This window comes from Bufo bufo, chromosome 2, assembly GCF_905171765.1.
Source record: "Bufo bufo chromosome 2, aBufBuf1.1, whole genome shotgun sequence".
NCBI classification, from domain to species: Eukaryota; Metazoa; Chordata; class Amphibia; order Anura; family Bufonidae; genus Bufo; species Bufo bufo.
The window spans coordinates 650,720,584-650,742,872 of record NC_053390.1 but is presented as its reverse complement, the minus strand read 5'-3'; positions in this window follow the sequence as shown (position 1 = coordinate 650,742,872).

The window sequence follows — 22,289 nt, the reverse complement described above, 5'->3', positions numbered from 1 at the left end:
AGGGACCACTCATAGAGGCGACCTTGACGTGGTGAGTGGCTTATTACGCTTTGGCCAAAATGTACACCAATGCCTCATTCAGCATCCAGCATAGAGGCAGGACAGAGTGCTGGTTGCAGAGTGCTATTGCATTTGTGTTTTTGAGTTTATATATGTATTTCGCCATAGCGATGTGCACCTGCATACAGGGTTGTGCTCACTGAATCCCCCACAAAGACTACAAGTAGCAGCACACTGCCATGCACAAAAACACATGTAAACACTGAAAACATGAAAAGATGTAAATTGTATCACTGCTATACTTGCTATATTATTTCCTGCCCACCTGCCAGGGCTTCAAATCAGAGTATAATATATAATTATAATATACAGTAGCTGGATTATACATTGTCCTACATTTTGTAGCCCAAAAGCACAGGAGAGGCAAGTCAGATGCAGGTTCCATCTGTTGGAAGCCAGCTTGTTGCTGGTAGATGGGCCAACACATTTTTGATAAAAAATGTGTGCAAGCTTTTAATTTCCATATAGTAAGTATATCAGCCATGCAATTTACATTTATTGTAACATTTTATTTAATGTAACATTTAATTAAAGACTGAAAAAAATCTATATAAAAAAAAAATATATATATATATATCATTTTTTATAACTGCTTTATTGGTCATCTGATAATTATCATTTTCTCAGTGCTTCAATATAGAATGCATCATGGCTTCATTTCATTTGGTGTATGGTGATATGTGCTCCAAGAATGCTACTTTTCAATTTATGTCAAAAATAATGTACAACATATGCTTGCTATCTCACAAATAGCATTTTCTAATGGAGGCATAGGCCTTCCTGCTAGTAATAAGATGGTTAATACATTGTTGTGGACCAAACCTTAAAAGTTAAAGAAAATTAGCTTCAGTATGTCTGAGGCAGAATGACAAATTGCAGCACATCAAAAAATCTAAGGAAAATATAGAAAGAAATCACTGCAAGAGAATTCATAACCATTATTTATGTATGATGTACAGAGGCTGTCTAGCAAAGTATAAAAAATTAAATAAGGCGAAGAAAGCAATTTAAGTAAACTGTTTCTCAACTCTGTTATGAGTGCAATGTTTTCAGACGAGAAGCTTTAAAATTCCAGAAGTTCACAATTGGAATAATCAGTCATATATTGGAATGTCACATAATTTAACTTATGCAGCCTTTAGTCATTTCACTTTGAGTTGATGATGATTTCATACATATGATTTGATAAATTTAAAGTAACAGCATCATTTATAGTTATAAAAACCAAGATGGCTTCACACCATTATACATACAAACAATAGAGCTAAGAAATGGGGGTCATTCTAAATAAAAGTAGTACAATACCGACTATAAATGAGTAATGGAAGCTCTTAGCACACATATTTGCTCAAACATGTGTCGGGCCCATCTACCAGGCGTCAAGGTGGCTTCTGCAGATGGGTCCCTAACACAAAATATACTGCCTCTCTTTGGCCTTACTTAATCCTAGAATATTCAGGGCAGTGTAGAGACCAGCTACATACGTACTCTGCTCAGAAGTCCCAGGTAGATGGGCGTGTTCAGTCTAAAAGAGGAGCTACCCTCAATATATGCAACAAGAAAATTTAGACTAGAACCTTCAGAATCACAGGTGCATATCCATGAAGCAATCATATTTATAAAAACCAAGGTGGCTGCACACCAGTTAATGAGTTAATGGAAGCTTATTTATAGTGATATTAACTAAAGGTATACAGGAGAAAATAAATCACAGACAATATATATACGAATAAATATAATAGAAGTTATCGTTTGAGAGAGCTAATGGAACAATATTCCTCCAAAGGTAAAAAGCTGCTTATAATGTTTCTATTTACATAGCTTACTACAATATTAATCTTACCATATAACCCAGCATTAGTGTTGAGCGAAGTAAACCATTAGAAGCGGAATTCGGTGAGAAATTTAGGAAAACTTTGATTTGCAACGTATCCAAATTTCCTCAAGCTTTGTGGTAACAAATCAGTTTTTCCTTAAATGGCAGCTACACGTGTTACAAAGTGAAAGTAAGAAGCCTGGGAAGGCAATATGACCCATAATGCCTTGCAGCCTGCCAATCCGCAGATAGCCATCCCCTGTAATGTCATGGCGCAATAAAACCCTTATCCCAAGCAGTCTACGACATTGTCCAGTGAGCTGTGTATAGGCAAGCGCTCATGCGCTAGGGACAGTGTCACTGAAAATGAATAATATAAGAATATTGGAGAGGGAGAGTGTATCGCGGTGTGCATCACTTTCTTATATTTTTTTTAAAGGCTCTATTTAAAGAAGACCTTTCACCAGAATAAAACATGTAAACTAACTATACAGCCATGTAGAGCGGCGCCCAGGGATCCCCCTGCACTTACTGTTATCCCCGGGCTCCGCTCCGTTAGCCCGGTATAGCCTCTGGTATCTTCATAGTTAGGCTCCACCCAGGCGAACCTGACGGCAGCTCTTTCTCCTATGCTGTAGCGCTGGCCAATCACAGCGCTCAGCTCATAGCCTGAGAGAAAAAAAAACCTGGTCAATCACAGCGGAAAAAAAAAACTCTCAGGCTATGAGCTGAGCGCTGTTATTGGCCAGCGCTTCAGCATAGGAGAAAGAGACGCCGTCAGGTTCCCCTGGGTGGAGCCTAATTATGAAGATACCGGAGGCTATACCGGTCGAACGGAGCGGCGCCCGGGGAAAACAGTAAGTGCAGGGGGATCCCTGGGCGCCGCTCTACATGGCTGTATAGTTAGTTTACATGTTTTATTCTGGTGAAAGGTCCACTTTAACAATTAGAGATAAGCAAATTTTTAAAAAAATCTATTCGCTGGTTCGCTAAATTTTTGGGGATAAATTTGGTTTGATCAAGAAGGAATTTGCTGCGAATTGCGTTAAAAAAAGTCTATTTCCTGGCTGTAGAGAGCCTTTATAATGGTGTAGAACACTGTGCCTTGCAGTATCACGCACAGGGAGTCTGCTTTGGTAGTGAAATAATACTGTGAGTCCGTATGACATGCGGATGACAGGGGTCGCTATTAGAATCCCTGTACACTTCACTTATTTGGGCAGTCACGGGGCCAAAACTGACCAAATAACTCAAGTATGAACTCAGCCTTACAGGTCAATGTTAGCGCCAAGAAGAAGTGCACTGCTTTTACACTACCGTCAGCTGATTCCACATAGATGTCTATAGAAGCTGTTCTATTAAACGCTTATACAAGTAGAGCCCCCCGACAGAGTGGAGAGGGTGTCAGCAGTAAGTTTGTGTTGACGTCACTGATTATTTTGCCCTTCCTCTTATTCATCAGAACAATAACCCCCAAAAAACGGATCTTGTCTGTGGAGCATCCGCCCTCACTCAGTCAGCATTTGGTCAATAATCCATCAGTATTGCTGATGCAAAAAAAAACAGGAGTGGATCCAAAACAGAGATGACACGTGAACAGAGTATTTGCATGTCTTCTGTGTTTTGTCACACATGAGCTGCCACTGTCTGACATCAAAGTTACACAGGGGACTACTCCTGTCTACTTGGATCATCAAGAAATCGTTGATGACCTTTCTCTGTTCGTACAGTTGGTCCAACATATGGAGGGTGGAATTCTAACAGTTGGAAACGTTGCATATCAGCCTATGTTGGGGGATGCCGTTCTGCCGCTGCAGCTCAAGGAAGGTGTGCTTTGCAGTGTACAAGTGGCTAAAGTGAATGCAAAGTTCCCTGGCCATTTTTAGGATGTCTTGCAGATGGGTGGAAGACTTCAGGAACCGTTTAACAACCATATAGAACACGTGTGCCATGCAGGGCGCATGGCTCAGCCCTCCTTGACACAGCGCCGACACCATGTTCTTCCCATTGTCGGTCACCATGGTTCCGATTTTGAGTTGTCGCGGAGAAAGCCAGGATTGAATTCTTGATGAAGGACACAGAGAAGTTACTCTCCTGTGTTACTCCGTTCGCCCAGGCTAACCAGGTGCAGAACAACGTGAGAGTGATGAGAGGGGTCATCCATGGCTTGCATAAATTCTTGGATCTCTACATGAAAATAATGTATTTGGTGTAAATCACGCGAGGGGCATAGTTAGAAACATTGACTTCACAAAAGATGCAGAGCATTGGAGTTTGCTTTGAAATTTAAAATTTCACCACTGTGTAATTCAGCCCATACAGCAAAAGGAGGTGTATAAATTTTCTGAAAAAAAGCCAGTGTCACATAAAGAATTTCACTTCTAAGTAATTTTGTCCGAACCGCAATAGAAGGTGTACAGTCACCCATAAATTTTCTGAAAAAAAGCCAGTGTCACATAAAGAATTTCACCACTAACTAATTCGGTCCATACTGCAATAGGATGCGCACAATTACCTATAAATTTTCCGAAAAAAAGCCAGTGTCACATAAAGAATTTCACCACTAAGGCTACTTTCACACTAGCGTTCGGGGCTCCGCTTGTGAGCTCCGTTTGAAGGGGCTCACAAGCGGCCCCGAACGGATCCGTCCAGCCCTAATGCATTCTCAGTGGAGGCGGATCCGCTGAGAATGCATCAGTCTGGCTCCGTTTGTCCTCCGCTCCGCTCAGCAGGCGGACACCTGAACGCTGCTTGCAGCGTTCGGGTGTCCGCCTGGCCGTACGGAGGCAAACGGATCCGTCCAGACTTACAATGTAAGTCAATGGGGACGGATCCGTTTGAAGATGACACAGTATGGCTCAATTTTCAAACGGATCCGTCCCCCATTGACTTTCAATGTAAAGTCTGGACGGATCCGTTTGCATTATCATGAACAAAAAAAAAAATATATATATATATTTTTTTTTTTTTTGTTCATGGTTATGCAAACGGATCCGTTCTGAACGGATGCAAGCGTTTGCATCATAGGAGCGGATCCGTCTGTGCAGACACCAGACGGATCCGCTCCTAACGCAAGTGTGAAAGTAGCCTAAGTAATTAGGTCCATACTGCAATAGGAGGTGTACAGTCACCCATTAATTTTCCCAAAAAAAGCGTGTGTCACATACAAAATTTCACAGCAAAAAGGGCTTTACCACATATAACTACACCACTGAACGGCAAATAGGCCCTTATTTGCTTCAACTTTTACACTATACAAGGCTTTTCAACATATAAGTGCAACGCTGAATGATGAATATTTTTTTCTTTTGCCTATGGAGTCCTTTTGTTATGGCTTTGCATAGGGAGCAAGAATGTTACACACAATTCTGATGGAACTCCTGATCTTTAGAAACTGGACTTGGACTCCAAAGCAGAGGTTTTCCTGTCATGTCCTATGTGCTGTGGAGATCGAATGCAGACGGAGCAGACAAAAACACATAAATGTTTTCAACTTACTGAAGCTGCTTGATTTAATTGTGAATAGATGGTAAAGGCAAAGTCTGCTGGTGTGTAAAGGCAAAGTCTGCTGGTCATCAGCATCTTCATTATGTTTACTGCAGGACCCACGACGACGTAATTCTATCCATACAGCAAAAGGAGGTTTACAATCTCCTATCAATTTTCCTGAAAAAAAAATGTTTGAAATACAAAATTTCATAAATGAATGGATAATGGAATTCGGTTCATACAGAAAAAAAGTCTACAATCACCCATCAATTTTCCCCCAAAAAAGCCTGTTTCACATAAATAATTTCACCACTACGTTATTCGGTCCATACAGCAAAAAGGGCTTCACCACATATAACTTCACAGCTGAACAGCAAATAGGCCCTTATTTTTTTTACACTTTTACACTACACAAGCCTTTTCAACATATTAGTGCAATGCTGAACAGCAAATATATTTTAATTTCGCCACTAATACATGGCAAACAGGGCTTTAGAGTATATCACTGCACCGGTGAACAGCAATTAGGCCCTCATTTTTTTTCCACTTTTACACAACACAAAAGGTTTTTCAACAGATAAGTGCAACGCTGGACGACAAATACATTTTTATTTCGCCACTAATACACGGCAATCAGGGCTGTAGAATATATAAGTGCACCGCTGAACGGCAATTAGGCCCTAATTTTTTTCTACTTTTACACAACACAAAAGGCTTTTCAACAGATAAGTGCAATGCTGAACAGCAAATATATTTTAATTTCACCACTAATACATGGCAAACAGGGCTTTAGAGTATATCACTGCACTGCTGAACGGCAATTAGGCCCTAATTTGTTTCTACTTTTACACTACACAAAAGGTTTTTCAATAGATAAGTGCAATGCTGGATGGCGAATATATTTTTTATATTTTTTTTTCCGCCACTAATACACGGCAAACGGGCTGTAGAATATATAAGTGCACCGCTGAACAGCAATTAGGCCCTTATTTTTTTCGACTTTTGCACAACTCAAAAGGCTTTTCAACAGATAAGTGCAACACTGGAAGGCGATTATATTTTAATTTCGTTGATAAAAAAATGGCTGCACAACATTTCACATACAAACAATAGAGCTGAGGAATGGGGATCATTGTAAATTAAAGTGGTATTCTACATACTATAAATGGAAAAATAGAAGCTCTTTGCACAAATTTTTGATCAAACGTGTGTCGAGCCCATCTACTAGGCGTCAAGGTGGCTTCCACAGATGGGTAACTAACACTAATATACTGCCACTCTCGAACTTACCTAAGCCTAAAATTTTCAGGGCAGTGTAGGAACCAGCTACATGTATACTCTGCTTCAGAAGCCCCAGGCAGATGGGCTTTGCTCAGTTTAAAAGAGGCGCTACCCTCAATATATACTACAAGAAAATTTACACGAACAAAGGATAAACCGAGACTAGATGGGTATAGTAGCAAAATATACATATACTTTATTAGACAATACATAAAAAAGTTAATTTATATGTGATATATCACATCAGATAAAAAGGTGGACTGCACCTGAGAGGACATAACATAATTGATTACAATTAGAAAAAGAGGGCAGTGAGCGTGAGACAAGCATGAGACAAGGTGGATTTGGACCTTGGATACGATACAACCAAGGGGCCTCAATGATGTCTGTGGTTTCGCTCCTATTCTCTGAGTGCCACGCCACTTTTTTTAATTATAATTATTTTTACGCTTTTATGTTAGTATTATCTTATTTGTCTCTTATTTTTACTTATTGTGCTCATCTTTGTTTATGTGTTTTTAGTTAATAATTTATTTTTTATTCTTTATATACCTAGCTCACTCTTTTCCATCACATATATGTGTTGCTACTTCCATCTCTGATGATCCCTGGCTAAATTCAGGAAAAAAAAAATATATTGAATACCCTCCGTTCTGATTAATCTGAATTGCTGCTATCAACGTGTGGACATGTGTGTCAATGAGCATGCCTACCCAGCTGTCCGTATACGAGATACATCTTAAAGTATTTTCTGTACTATCAATTATACTACATGTATACATATGTTGTTCCACATTTGTGTATATATTTATATATATTTTCTATTTATCTTTAGGCTTACATTCATAATTATATCTATATTTCTTTTTATAAAAAATATTTTGTTTTCACTATTTGTATGTAAATGTACTCTTTTTTGCACGTTCACTTAAATATTATGTATTATATTATTTTCACTTATTAGGAATGATTGTACAGGGAATCATGTTTTAATGCATCGTTTTTTGGGATAACATGCACACAACCCTGTTGCATGGGTATGGGAGTTATGAATCTTTCTCATTGCACTTTATCATTCACTGGATGTATCCAATAGTATAATGAATTGTATCCCCCTTTTTAGCACTTATTTGTATTCACATATTAATTGGTTAGATATTTATTTATTTATTTATCATGTGGATCCTTCGATATATGTATACAGTGGTACATGGTCTATACCCTTAAATTTGTTACATCGTGGTACTTCAATTCTCCTGACTGGTTTTTCTCTACTTTATTCTTTATCTTATTTCCTACCTTTTTCTTCCTTTGCCCTTTATCTACATTTTCAACAGTGGGAGAGACTATTCTATTATATTATTGTTATTTCACGGTTCAAGGACCTTCGTGATGCGGGTGATTTTTCTGGCACTATGGTTGGAGGACCTTCCTGGTGCATGACGCGGCCGATCACGTGACTGGCCATCACGTGACGACCGCGTCAGGAGGTGGAATTGCGTGCACTGCCGCCTGACTGGCCAACGAGCGGCCTGGCACGCCCCACCTTTTTCCCTCCAGTGATGTCATCATTGGCAGACGTAGCAGTCTGCGAATTCAATCTAGATTATACACAGGTGAGCTAGGCGCTTTAAATATAGACACATTACAGGTTGAGCCACATCCCCCAGAAGAAGGCATTCCAGCCGAAACGCGCGTCGGGGTACGTGGCTCGCCTGAGTTTGGACTGTTTCTCATTATATGGGTATGTAATTTCATAGTGTGCGTCTACTCTTTGCTCTGTAAACCAATGTCTTTGTAATATAATTTAGTTACTCTTGGATTGGTTGCAGGGATCGATCTCTGTGATCTTTTGATTCTATCTATTTAGATACAGTTATTTAGGTGATCGATTCCTGTGTATAGGTATCTATATATGCATATGTACCCATACATGGCTCTATTCTTAGGGCACTGGCAGTAATCTCATTTGCCCTTAAGGTGATATGTACATATATGTTCACACATCTCTATGGGACCTGTTTTTGTATCTCTATTTTTATAATGGATGATAATATGCACATACGCACTTTTGTGCTGTGATTGAGGCATTAGTGGATGGGACTTTTTGTTTGTCCAGCTGCTATACACGTGTATGTCCCAACTTGATGCACTGGCAGCCTTTTTTCCGGAGATACATACGTGTACACCAGTAAAATTGTGAATACTTGTGATATATATTAAAAAAACTTTTTACATGTGAAATAGGTCCTATGTGCGTGTATATATGTGTACAAGTCTGGAGATATGCATCTGCACTTTTTCTGGACATCTGTGAATTCTAGCTGAGTGTTAGCCTCACTGCCCTCTTTTTCTAATTGTAATCAATTATGTTATGTCCTCTCAGGTGTAGTCCACCTTTTTATCTGATGTGATACATCACATATAAATTAACTTTTTTATGTATTGTCTAATAAAGTATATGTATATTTTGCTACTATACCTGTCTAGTCTACGTTTATCCTTTGTTCATGTATGCTTATGTACACTGAGTGGGTACGTCACTATAGGGTTTTTTCCATCACATAGGATCACTAAATGTGAACGCAAATCTATGTGCAGTCTGTGACTGTTGTATTCTAACTACAAGAAAATTTAGACTAGCACATTCATATTCATAGTCACAGGTGCATATCCATCAAGCAAATTGTAGGCTTAGGTAAGTCCAAGAGAGGCGGTATATTAGTGTTAGGTACCCATCTGCGGAAGCCACCTTGACGCCTGGTAGATGGGCCTGACACACGTTTGATCAAAAATGTGAGCAAAGAGCTTTTATTTTTCCATTTATAGTATGTATAATACCACTTTAATTTAGAATGATCCCCGTTTCTCAGCTCTATTGTTTGTATGTGAAATGTTGTGCAGCCATTTTTTTATCAACCATGTTTGCTTGATGGATATGCATCTGTGACTATGAATATGAATGTGCTAGTCTAAATTTTCTTGTAGTATACGTGTATTTAAATTTTGGCGCTAATACACGGCAAACAGGGCTGTAGAATATATCAGTACACCGCTGAACGGCAATTAGGCCCTAATTGTTTTCTACTTTTACACAACACAACAGGCTTTTCAACAGATAAGTGCAATGCAGGAGGGCAAATATATTTTTATTTTGCCACTAATACACGGCAAAAAGGGCTTAACATATAACTGCACCTCACAAGGGCAAATAAGACGTACTGTAGAAACATTTCCTTGTAATAAACCCTGTTAATAGCTGTATCAAAAAGCACTTGCACCCCAATAACAAGAATAGTTTGCTGGAATGACAGAGTTGTACAATGGCAATTTGGATCCCCAGTCAGTGCAGCAAGGAGTAACAGGATTGTTCCTATTACCCAGTCAGTAACCTCCCCTACTGAACCCTGTTCTACATAATTGCTGTGGATCGATTCCTCCCTATCCTTTGTTTTTTCACCACAATCAAGTCTTTCCTATCACTGTCCCTAACGCTTGCAGATGTCTCTCCCTGCACTAAGTACACTAGTAAATGGCAGAATCTAAGATGGCTGTCACTATTTATAGGGCTGTGACATCACAGGGCTGGCTGGCTGCTGTTTGGCTGCATGCATGGCATTATGGGTGATCCCGCCTTCTCAGAGTTCTTTTCTTCATGTCCTCACACGTGCAGCAGCCATTTTAGGAAAAAATGTGATTCATTACCACGAAGCACAAGGAAATTCGCCTTCGGTGCAAATCAAATTTTTCCTGAAATTCTGAACGAATTCCACTTCGTCAGCTTCGATTCGCTCATCTCTATTAACAATTTAACATTTTCAAGTGAAAAAGAATTACAATAAACAAAACAGCAAACAGGAACAAACAAATAACACCCAGTCTCGCTCTCATTCATACATCTCTCACATAACGGTGACATTTCACAGTGGCTCAAGTAGGAGACGGTTAGACAGCAGCAGCATCCAGTACAATCCGGCATGTCCAAACTTTGTCAAACTTCTGTGGAAACTTTCTATTAGCATATAGGGTTTTGTATAATGGAGCATACTTATTATCTAATTGAATCCAGTGAATCAAACTAGGTGGGGCAGTGGTTTTCCAAGGCATAATCAACATTTGGTGCTTGTAGAGTAGTCAGACTAAACCTTGGAGCTCAATTCTTCCAATAAAACATACCGTATTTTTTGCTTTATAAGACGCACTTTTTTCCCCCCAATAGTGGGGGCGGGGGAATGGACGTGCGTCTTATAAAGCAAATACTAGTGAGTGCTTCCATTATGGAAGCACTCACTAGTTTGAATTAGGTGGCAGGAGTTGGGAGCGAAGCTCTGCAAGCGCTTGTAGTACTCACCCTGCCTGGTCTTACTTGCTGGGGCCGGCGCTTCACTGTCTTGACTGCGTACACCGTCAGGACCTAGTGCGCGCACTATGACCTGACGCTACACACAGTCAGGTGACAGAGCAGCACAGGCCAGGAAGACAGGGGAGCGCAACTTCTGCCAGAGGTGAAGAGGAGCCATGATGCAGGATAGGTGTTTTTATCTGATCTGAGGTCTGATGGGGTCTAACATTGAGGGCTGATCTTAGGTCTGATGGGGGTCTGACAATGTGGGCTGATCTTAGGTCTGATAAGGGTCTGACAATGTGGGATGATCTGAGGTCTTATGGGGGTCTAACATTGAAGGCTTATCTGAGGTCTGATGGGGGTCTGACAATGTGGGCTGATATAAGGTCTGATGGGGGTCTGACAATGTGGGCTGATCTGAGGTCTGATGGGGGTCTGACAGTGTGGGCTTATCTGAGGTCTGATGGGGTCTGACATTTTGGGCTGATCTGAGGTCTGATGGGGTTCTTACATGGAGGGCTGATGTGATATCCTGATAAGGGGGTCAGATGTGATGTCCTGATATGGGGGCCTGATCTGCTGTCCTGTTATTTATGGGGGCCTGATCTGATGTCCTGATACAGTATTTATGGGGGTCTGATCTGATGTCCTGATATTTATGGGGGCCTGATCTGATGTCCTGATACTATATTTATGGGGGTCTGATCTGATGTCCTGATATTTATGGGGGTCTGATCTGAGGATCTGACATGAGGTCTGATGAAAAATATTTTTTTCTTATTTTCCTCCTATCATCGGTTGCGTCTTATAAAACGAAAAATATGGTAATTAAAGGGCATCTGTCACCTACTTTGAGCATTTTAGATCGCTCATATCACATTATAGTACAGTTGCCCAACATAAAAATAGTACCTGTCTTATGTCTGTCCCACGTCCATAAGCTGAAAAAATCACTTTATAAAGATATACAGATTAGGACCCGCAAGTGCCTAGGGGGTCCGCGTGTGTGTACTTTTAAGATCAGTGCCTCTGCCCATAGTGGGCAGAGCAGAGCGCATGCACGGACGCAGTGGTGGACCCAGAGGAGGACGATGAAGTATGAGATGAGGGCGGGCCAGAGGACTCTAAGGGGAGCGGTTAAGCTGGCACATCAGAGAGGGGCCTGGGCACTTACAGCAATAATGCCGCCCTTGGGCACTTGCAGGACCTAATCTGCATATCATTAAGTGTTTTTTTTCAGCTTGTGGACGTGGGTCAGACATAAGAGAGGTACTATTTTAAGTTGGGCAACTGTGCTATAACATGATATGAACAGTCTAAAACGCTCAGAGTTGGTGACAGACTCCCATTAATATGGCATTCAGTAATTTAAAGAACTTTCTGGGAATGATTAGAGGTGCAATATGAAAGTGATACAGGAACTTTGGTAAATAAATAATTTTGAAAAGATTAATCCAAACAATAAGTGTAAGAGGGAGGTGGTCCCAAGTCTTCAGCTTTGACTCAGTTCTCTTAAATAGTAGTTCAAGGTTCAGTTCCATAAATTTGGACACCTCCGGGTGGACTAACACACCTAGGTAGATAGCCTACAAATATGTTCCCCTAACAGGAACAAGAAAACCATACCCATCAAAAAATATTAAAAAATATACATCTTATTACACAAAATCAAGAAAAAATATAAAACACATGAATCAGGGGTAACAATGTCAGAAATAGGTAACAGTGACCTTATATGCTGTATGGAAACATAGGCCTACAGCCCTACTGCCCCCGAAAAGATTGTAATACATGCCCCAGAAAAGAAGGGGATACAGGTGAGACCAGGTTTCAAATGCAAATGTTATATAACCAAGCCTATATCCAGTAACAATAATCATATGGAAAAAGGGGGACGTCCCATAACGAATAGAGACTGGAATAATCAAACAAATCTAAATATTAGTCCCACTGGGCTCACCTCTAGACATGATCAGTGGAGGAAAACTGGTACTAGTATAGTCAGGTAAAAGCCATGCCGCGTGTTTCGCTCTTATAGCTTCAACAGGAGGAACTCCCGACGAAGCTACAAAAGCAAATCACGCGATTGGTATATTGACTGGAAGTACTGAATTACATTGATAATTGGGGCACATAGGAAGAAGAGAAGATTTGTCCTAATTTACTCTAAGACCCTTAAAAGACTGAAACATCTCCAGTAGTTGTAGGAGTGCCATCAGGGAAGGACCCTTATCTGCCAAATACACTAACTACCGCATCATCCACTTACATGGAGACTTTCTCCAGTATTGAGTCTCAAGCAATGCCTTTGATGGCTGGGAAACTACGGATAGTGATGCTGAGGGGCTCAATCGCAAGGACAAATAATAAGGGGGGTAAGGGGGCAATCCTGACGCTTAGCCGTTTTAGTGTAACCTGGCTGGATATGTCTGTTTGTTCTAATGTGGGCTCTGGGGGAATCATACAGCAGCCTCACCCAGTAGTGAGGTCCGATATTAAATCTTGGTAATAAGTCCCAGAGATAGGGCCACTTAATTGAATCAAAAGCTTTGCAGCTATCTGAGAACACAACAAAGCCTGGGGGATCAGAGCCCTCCACAGTTGCCAAGTTTAAATATAACCTCTCGATATTATGGCGAAATGCGGTATTGTATATTTCACATAATTTGGGGCAACCATATCAGAGTTGGCTCTATAACAATGCCCAGTAATTCCGTCCATGGAGGATACTGATAGCTTCTGCCACATCCTCCACGGCATTGTCAGGATTCGGTAGAGGAATGACTACTTGCTATCCACATTGTTAGACCCTAGCTACCGGTCAAAACTGGGGGAATTTTCTAGACCTGAGAGTGATACAAAAATGGACTACTATAGAGACATGCTGTGTAGTCGGTTAGTCGCTGCCTACGAGCACTATCACACGTCCTCAGGAAGGTGTGACCCAGGGGAACCTCTGTGCCCACACTCCACTAACATAACTGGTGGGTGGGAGGGGGGCAGGAGCAGCACCAGCTCCAAAAGCAGCCAGTTAAGTCTGGAGTCTCTTATGTGCAGTTTTCTTTAGCCACCTATTGAAGAAACCAACCAGCAGCAGCAGCACAACATGCAGCAGAACCTCAACCAGCAGGTGGTGGCATACTTAGACTGCACCCTGTCACCCCAGATCCAAGGACCCCCTAGACTACTGGGCATGCAAACTTAAAGTGTGACAACAACTGCCCAAGTTTGCCATGGGCATGCCTGGCCAGTAGTGTGGCATCAGAGCAGGTGTTCAGTGAGGAGGGGGGCATAGTTACCCTTAAGAGAACTCGCCTTTTCTCTCAAAATGTTGAGAGACTAACCTTAATAAAGATGAATCAGGTGTGGATCAACCAAGATTTCCAGACACAGGTGCCTGATGCAACAGAATAGATCATTCTACCACTAATGATCACACTGTTGTGTGCTGACACACCAGAATATTCTGCAAAATGGGCCATTACTTCTGGCCACCAGCTGCTGCCACCCGCCTTATGCCATTCACCTGCTGACTCTACTGCCATTCCTACAATGGGACTTATTGGCCTACTCTCCAGAACTGTATGAGGACTTGTTTTTTGCGAGACAAACTGTAGTTTTTATTGGTACCATTTTTTTTATTGGTAACATTTTTGTTATTCAATTTTCTATGGACGAAAAGGTGAAAAAAAAAACTAGTGAATCGTGGGTTTTTAATTTTTTTCAATTAAGGTGATCACTGCACAGGAAATTTCACTACGGGGGCTCCGATCCGAAGGCAGAGGGAGCTGTATCTCTCTGCCTTAACTCACAGATGCTGCGATCGGTGTTGATTGCAGCATCTGAGGTGTTAAATGTTTGGTGGGATCGCCATTCTCCATCATTGCGGCTAGTGTCTACTGTATGATGAAATTGGCACCCCTGCGTATGGAGTGGGCTCACTGCAGCTTCCAAGAGATTTTAGCAGCCAAATTCTGGTGAAAAATGGTGAGTAAACTATGCGTCCCTCAGCTGGCAAGGCACTGTGGGTTATTCTTTGTGGCTTAATGGCTTCATAAATATGTCTGAGGTCTCTTGCACATGAACGCAACCGACCGTGGGCCAGCTGCATGTGGATCGCAACCTTATTCATTTGAATGTGGTCCGCAATCTGTCCATTCCGCAAAAAATTATTTCTTTTTGTGGAACGGAAGCACGGAATGGAACCCCACGAAAGCACTCCGTAGTGCTTTTGTAGAGTTCCGTTCCGTAATTCCATTCCGCATCTCCGTGATTGCGGACCCATTCAAGTGAATGGGTCCGCATCCCTGATGCAGAATGCACGCGGCCGGTGTCCCGTGTGTTGCGGACCTGCCGTATGCGGGCCGCAATACGGCCATGGGGGACACACAAGAGGCCTAAGGGTTCGGCAACACAATGATTTTGGGCATGACTGGGGATCTATCTATCTATCTATCTATCTGTGTGCCTTCTGCAAAATTATGGGTGCTACGAGTTTCACATCTGTTAGAGGAGCAGAACAATGGAAATAATGGAAGTGCTGGATGCGGCATGTAACTGAAATACAGACCCTTTTGACTATAATGAGGTATGTTGGTTTCCATTCAGATGACCACTTTTTCAGCAGAAAAAAAGCCTTGCATGCAGGATTTTTTTGTATGCTCTTTTTGACAGAATAGAGCCTCCAATGCAGTCCTAAGTAAAAATCTCCTGTCAATCAGGCGAAGTATTCCACTTCTCTCCTCTCCCCTTTTTATTTCTCTCTTTCTTTATTTTCCCTTCATGAATGTCTACTCTATGGCATGACGATCATTGCTTACTACAAGAGATTCTGTTGCTTTTTTTGTACCTAAAAAAATAATACCAGTATAGTCCAATTTATAGATTGATTTGTGAGGCCATGTAAAATGATCTGTTGTATGTCCCTGTTATTCATATGTTACATTTAATCAGTGAAAGAATTTGAATTCCAATGAAGTTAAATCCTGTTTTGATGATATATGCATTGTATTATGCATATGTAAATTGAGGGGAAAAACAAAAACTAATTGTAGCAGAATTCAAGTGATTATGGCTTGTTATTGGCGAACTAACACTTTGAAAAATATCCCCACTGGCATAAATATCTCACTTACCTTAACTGACTTCGATTACATTTTCCGATTCACAGTGTCACAATGATAATATTAATTTAGCATTCTGAAAACCTCTTACAATTTATCAAATATTTGATTTACATTTGATAATAATTTCATGACATTCATGAACATGAAATCCAACCTCCAGCGTGGTGCCTACTCTTGTCTGTCTCATTACCACAATGGATTCTATCTCTTGTGTAATTAAAATGTATAATTTAATTCACTGGAATAGGTATGAAAAAATTAGTATAATTATTGTAGTGCTTTGCCTGGAGTGCTGTGTATCATGACTTGTTGATTTATATGTTGAATAAATATAGGCTTGCTTGGTAAAAAATAATACAAGGATATGCACTACTGTTATTATTTTTTTTCTAAATGAAAAGATTGGATACATGTAATAGATATTTTCTCTAGGTTTTAATTAAAACATAAATATATGTACAGAGTATAGCTGTAATTAGGCACATTTCGAAAATATAATCATTAGAATATATTACAGTGCATTTGGAAAGTTTTCAGACCCTTTCACTATTTTTACATTTTGTTAAAGAGGTATTTGGGTTTTAATAATTACATTTATTAGTTTAGAGAATAGGCAGTTATGCTGTTTTCTAATATACATATTAGAGATGAGCAAATTTTGAAAAAAATTCAATTCGCCAGTTCGCTAAATTTTTGGGGAAAAATTTGATTTGATCTGAATTAATTCTCGGCGAACTACGTTAAAAAACAGCTATTTCCTGGCTACAGAGAGCCTTTATATTGGTGTAGAACACTGTGCCTTGCAGTAACACGCACAGGGAGTCTGCTTTGGCAATAAAATAATATGATGAATCCGTATGACATGCAGAGGACAGGCATCGCTCTTAGAATCACTGCACACTTCACTTAATTGGGTAGTAGCGGGGCCAAAACTGACCAAATAACTCAAGTATGAACTCAACCGTACAGGTCGATGTTAGCACCAAGAAGAAGCGCACTCCTTTTACACCGTTGTCAGCTGATTCCACATAGATGTCTACAGAACCTGTTCTATTAAACGCTTATACAAGTAGAGCCCCCCGACAGAGTGGAGAGGGTGTCAGCAGTAAGTTTGTGTTGATGTCACTGATTATTTAGCCCCTCCTCTGATCCGTCAGAACAATAACCCACAAAAAATGGATCCTTTCTGTCGAGCATCCGCCTCAACTCGGTCAGCATTTGGTCAGTAATCCATCAGTATTGCTAATGCCCAAAAAAACAGGAGTGGATCCAAAACAGAGATGACACGTGAACAAAATATTTGCATGTCTTCTGTGTTTTTGACTACCAAATCCTAAGCCAATTCTGATGGGACCATACAGGCCTTACAGCTGCTACACTGAGAGGATCCGTTGTGCATCTAATTTTACCTTCCTTCTGACAGATCAGAAGAAGGGTTAAATAAATGATGATGTCAGCCAAAAGGGCTAAATAGTGGCCCAGTCATGAAGTGGGGAGGGTGAGAACAGCATGAGAAGTCCACAGAGTGGCCCTATGACATAGTGGTGAGGTGGAAGCAGCATGAGGAGACCACAGAGTGGCCCAATGACAGAGCCTGGAGGTGGCGGCAGCATCAGGAGGCCACAGAGTGGCAAGGTGACATAGAGTGGAGGTAGGAGCAGCATGAGAAGACCACAGAGTAGCGAGGTGACATAGTTTTGAGGTGGCGGCAGCATCAGGAGGCCACAGAGTGGCAAGGTGACATAGTGTGGAGGTGGCGGCAGCATCAGGATGCCACAGAGGGGCAAGGTAACATAAAGTGGAGGTAGGAGCAGCATCAGGAGACCACAGCGTGGCAAGGTGACATAGTGTGGAGGTGGCAGCAGCATCAGGAGGCCACAGAGTGGCACAATGACAGAGTGTGGAGGTGGCGGCAACATCAGGAGGCCACAGAGTGGCACAATGACAGAGTGTGGAGGTGATAGCAGCATCAGGAGGCCACAGAGTGGCAAGGTGACATAGTGTGGAGGTGGCATCAGCATCAGGAGGCCACACAGTGTCTAGGTTACATAGTGTGGAGATGGCAGCAGCATGAGGAGACCACAGAGTGGTAAGGTGACATAGTGTGGAGGTGACGGCAGTATCAGGAGGACACAGTGTCACAGTGTGGGGGAAGGGGAGGAATACCAGAATAACAACAGAAGGAAAATGACCAGAAGCTAGGCCTCCAAAGTAACCACCTAATAAAACCCTAAACCTAGCCCTGTGTCACAGTGGGGGGTGGGGGAAACCCCCCACCGTACAATGTCAGGAATAAGTGGAAAGCAGCTAGGCCAGGACGCCGGAATCAGGGAGCAGGTCACCTCCTATTGCGTCCCTAATCCTTGCCCTAACTCCTAACCGTATGAGCGGACCTTGATGGTAGGATGGCTCATACCCTGGATTCCTTTGGCCCTGAGTCGCCCTGAGAATCCCTCACATAGGAGCAGGGGAGAGACGACCTGTTCCTCCCAGACACGGAGGAACAGGAGTCTCAAAGGGCCTAGCAGCAGGGAAAAGTGGAAGACTGAATACAACAACAGAGATGGCAGGTAAGAACACAGAACACACACTTACCTGCTGCAGCCACCACGACTGGAACTCGTGCATAAGTACAGGAGCCTACACACCAAATAGGACACCGTACACACAACACACACCCACAGGTATCCAGCACGCCAGATACTGTTTGGACCCCATGCTGCAAGGTGCACGGCAGCCCCAGGTAGCGCTGCATACAGGCTTATGGTTCACCCTTCCAGGGAACCAGCCCCCTTCCGGAGGTAGACAAGGGAATGTCTAGCATACATACTGGACAACACAAACAACACACCAGACATGTATCAACAAACTAGACATAACAACGAATCCCCAAATCAAACCCTCACAAACAGACAACAGATAAGGTAGGGAAAGGACAAGGAGAAGACAGAGGGATGACATCGCAGATGACATCAATGTCCTACAAGTAGAGATGTCCCGAACTATTCGCCGGCAAACAGTTCCCGGCGAACATCGCTTGTTCACGTTTGTCGCGGCAGGCAAACATATGCGATGTTCGGTCCACCCCCTATACGTCATCATTGAGCAAACTTTGACCCTGTACCTCACAGTCATCAGACACATTCCAGCCAATCAGCAGCATACCCTCCCTCCCAGACCCTCCCACCTCCAATCAAAAAGCAAGGACAGCATCCATCTCAGATTAATTCTGAAGCTGCAGTGTTAGTGAGAGCAGGGAGAGTGCTGCTGCTGCTGATTTAATAGGGAAATCGTTAGCTAGGCCAGTGTTCTGTGTCCACTCCAGTCCTCAAAGACTCATCTGATCTGCTGTAAGGACAGTGTCCTGACAGCACCCCAAAAAGCCCTTTTTAGGGCTAGTACATCAGTATGCTTTTTTTTTTTTCCCCCTCTGTTATATAATTGCAGCTGCCTGCCAGCGTGTGTCAGGCCCACAGAGTGTACTGTGCCCACTGCCAGTGCCCACCACTCATATCTGGTGTCACAGTAGCTTGCATTTAAAACAGTAAAACAATTTTTTCACTGTAATATAATTGCAGTTGCCTGAAAGCGTGTGTGTCAGGCCCACAGAGTGTACTGTGCCCACTACTGCCAGTGCCCAGTGCCACCACTCATATCTGGTGTCACAGTAGCTTGCATTTAAAAAAGTAAAACAATTTTTTCACTGTAATATAATTGCAGCTGCCTGCCAGCGTGTGTGTCAGGCCCACAGCGTGTACTGTGCCCACTACTTATATCTGGTGTCACAGTAGCTTGCATTTAAAACAGTAAAACTATTTTTTTACTTTAATATAACTTCAGTTGCCTGCCAGCATGTGTGTCAGGCCCACAGTGTGTGTGTCAGGCCCACAGCCTAGGTGGGCAAAGGGGCCCACATTCCAAAGAGCACCTTTCGGATTTCACAGGGCATTTTTTACACATTTTGATTTCAAACTACTTCTCACGCATTCGGGCCCCTAAAATGCCAGGGCAGTATAACTACCCCACAAGTGACCCCATTTTGGAAAGAAGACACCCCCAGGTATTTCGTGATGGGCATAGTGAGTTCATGGAAGTTTTTATTTTTTGTCACAAGTTAGTGGAATATGAGACTTGTAAGGAAAAAAAACAAAACATCATTTTCCGTTAACTTGTGACAAAAAATAAAAAGTTCTATGAACTCACTATGCCCATCAGAGAATACCTTAGGGTGTCTACTTTCCGAAATGGGGTCATTTGTGGGGTTTTTCTACTGTCTGGGCATTGTAGAACCTCAGGAAACATGACAGGTGCTCAGAAAGTCAGAGCTGCTTCAAAAAGCAGAAATTCACATTTTTGTACCATAGTTTGTAAACGCTATAACTTTTACCCAAACCATTTTTTTTTTTACCCAAACATTTTTTTTTATCAAAGACATGTAGAACAATAAATTTAGAGAAAAATTTATATATCGATGCCGTTTTTTTTGAAAAATTTTACAACTGAAAGTGAAAAATTTCATTTTTGTTGCCAAAAAATCGGTAAATTTCGATTAATAACAAAAAAAGTAAAAATGTCAGCAGCAATGAAATACCACCAAATGAAAGCTCTATTAGTGAGAAGAAAAGGAGGTAAAATTCATTTGGGTGGTAAGTTGCATGACCGAGCAATAAACGGTGAAAGTAGTGTAGTGCAGAAGTGTAAAAAGTGGCCTGGTCATTAAGGGTGTTTAAGCTAGGGGGGCTGAAGTGGTTAAAAGAGTAAAACAATTTTTTCACTGTAATATAATTGCAGTTGCCTGTCAGCGTGTGTGTCAGGCCCACAGTGTGTACTGTGCCCACTACTCATATCTGGTGTCACAGTAGCTTGCATTTAAAACAGTAAAACAATTTTTTCACTGTAATATAATTGCAGTTGCCTGCCAGCGTGTGTGTCAGGCCCACAGCGTGTACTGTGCCCACTACTGCCAGTGCCCAGTGCCACCACTCATATCTGGTGTCACAGTAGCTTGCATTTAAAACAGTAAAACAATTTTTTCACTGTAATATAATTGCAGTTGCCTGCCAGCGTGTGTGTCAGGCTAACAGCGTGTACTGTGCCCAGTACTCATATCTGGTGTCACAGTAGCTTGCATTTAAAACAGTAAAACAATTTTTTCACTGTAATATAATTGCAGTTGCCTGCCAGCGTGTGTGTCAGGCCCACAGCGCTTACTGTGCCCACTACTGCCAGTGCCCAGTGCCACCACTCATATCTGGTGTCACAGTAGCTTGCATTTAAAACAGTAAAACAATTTTTTCACTGTAATATAATTGCAGTTGCCTGTCAGCGTGTGTGTCAGGCCCACAGCGTGTACTGTGCCCACTACTCATATCTGGTGTCACAGTAGCTTGCATTTAAAACAGTAAAACAATTTTTTCACTGTAATATAATTGCAGTTGCCTGCCACCGTGTGTGTCAGGCCCACAGCATGTACTGTGCCCACTACTCATATCTGGTGTCACAGTAGCTTGCATTTAAAACAGTAAAACTATTTTTTCACTGTAATATAATTGCAGTAGCCTGCCAGCGTGTGTGTCAGGCCCACAGCGTGTACTGTGCCCACTACTGCCAGTGCCCAGTGCCACCACTCATATCTGGTGTCACAGTAGCTTGCATTTAAAACAGTAAAACAATTTTTTCACTGTAATATAATTGCAGTTGCCTGCCAGCGTGTGTGTCAGGCTAACAGCGTGTACTGTGCCCAGTACTCATATCTGGTGTCACAGTAGCTTGCATTTAAAACAGTAAAACAATTTTTTCACTGTAATATAATTGCAGTTGCCTGCCAGCGTGTGTGTCAGGCCCACAGCGCTTAATGTGCCCACTACTGCCAGTGCCCAGTGCCACCACTCATATCTGGTGTCACAGTAGCTTGCATTTAAAACAGTAAAACAATTTTTTCACTGTAATATAATTGCAGTTGCCTGCCAGCGTGTGTGTCAGGCCCACAGCGTGTACTGTGCCCACTACTGCCAGTGCCCACCACTCATATCTGGTGTTACAGTAGCTTGCACGCATAGTACCACTAATCTAAAAAAAAATGACAGGCAGAGGCAGGCCACCCCGCAGGGGCCGTCGTGGTCGTGGTGCTGTGATTTCCTTTGGCCCTAGAATAATGCCCAGTGTTCAGAGG